This window comes from Amphimedon queenslandica, unplaced genomic scaffold, assembly GCF_000090795.2.
Source record: "Amphimedon queenslandica unplaced genomic scaffold, v1.1 AMPQUscaffold_12686, whole genome shotgun sequence".
Lineage (NCBI taxonomy): Eukaryota > Metazoa > Porifera > Demospongiae > Haplosclerida > Niphatidae > Amphimedon > Amphimedon queenslandica.
The window spans coordinates 7,336-8,783 of record NW_003547078.1 but is presented as its reverse complement, the minus strand read 5'-3'; the positions used below and the strand labels follow the sequence as shown (position 1 = coordinate 8,783).

The window sequence follows — 1,448 nt, the reverse complement described above, 5'->3', positions numbered from 1 at the left end:
TAGCTCCTCCTCCTGTACTGCCCCTCCTTCTCTTAGATCCTATCAATAATCACTAATGAGTGAGTTATTAGTGTAGGCTCACCCTCTCCAGTTCATTGTTCTGGTACTCCAGTCTAGCGATGTCCTTCTTTAGGTTTTCCACTTGATCAAACAGCCGCCCGTCTGGTGATAGAGGAATAGAACGAGTGTATTTGCTGTTGGTATTACTTGTGTCTTACGTGATAGTATGAGCTCTTTGAAGCAGCTAGTCTCTTTGCTGTTCCTTTCTCTTAGTTTTCTGAGTACATGTATCACCTTCCGACATAATGATAATGGCTAAGTGGGTGTGGTAAACTACATTAATTATTTAGATCATCATCTAATAACTTTAATAGATTTAATTGGTTTATCTACGCATGCGCATAAAAAAGGCGCCAAGAAATGGAGAATTGTAGGAGAAAGCAAGCCAGATACAGGCCTTTTGAAGGGAAAATGATTTACCCTAGTCTATATAAAGGGCGGTGACAAATTGCACCAAACAAAAAGGGAGCCGCTTCTTTGGACTCTAGCTACCTCTGTCAAGACTTACCACAGATACTACACTTCTTTTCCGAGAAATGGATTACAATTGTGAAGCGATCAATCCCATAAAGAAGAAAATCTGGCAAATAAGCCTCGATCTGCCATGCATCGAATACAAGAATTCAAGAAGCGCTCTTGTTATAGGAAAACTTCCCGTGTGTGGCGAGGTGTCTTCTAATCATCTTGGCAGTCTAGTTGTCCCAAGAAATGCTGTCCCCAAAAATGTTGTTGTTGGGGATTAGAATTGAACTCCTGGGCCCTGTTATTTGAATTGTCGAATTTTCCTATTTAACTTTTCAACCTCTTATAGTATATAAGTATAATTGTATCTATTTTTTAATTTTTAATGCGGTCATTCAAATTTAAAGCGGCTATGGTAATTTTAAACTTTTTTGTATAGTGCATTTTTCAAATTTCTGTTATAGTCCCGCCATATACTATCAACTTGCATGCAAAAATAGAATAATAATATATCTGAAAACTATATAAATCCAGCTAAAAACAACTAATAACTAACACAAATAATGATATAATATTCCTCCTCAAAGAGTTTTCTAAGGAGCATAAGTAGTAGCATAGCCACCTGTCTGGTTCCCAATCATATTAATTGGAGTTTTACCATCAGTAATGAGAACAGACTGTATACCTAAACTCTGTAACAAACGAGCCTAGAGGAGTGGAAGAGGAGGAGAGGGAGAGAAGAATCACATGACCAGTACTCAATAGAAACCAACCCACCCAACGTGAACAAACACTGTATTACTGTATACTGTACCTTTGATTCAGGTCCAGCTTTAGCAATACGGGATATGGTCTGCTTACCCATAGAACTGACCAATGTACTGAACTTAGACACCTATTATAATAGATTGACATTAATTATCATG

The 1,448-nt window shown here is 37.7% G+C and overlaps 1 protein-coding gene across 1 annotated transcript in view; it reads right to left on the bottom strand.

Moving 5' to 3' along the window:
- Window positions 1-329, bottom strand: part of LOC100635665 (major vault protein) — a 9,651-nt gene extending 9,322 nt beyond the window's left edge. The window contains exons 1-2 of the mRNA XM_020003316.1: window positions 219-329; window positions 83-162 (exon numbers count right to left, since the gene is read on the bottom strand). The gene's annotated coding sequence lies outside the window, so the exon portion shown is untranslated. The remainder of the gene's footprint in view (window positions 1-82; window positions 163-218) is intronic.
- Window positions 330-1,448: the final 1,119 nt, after the last annotated feature.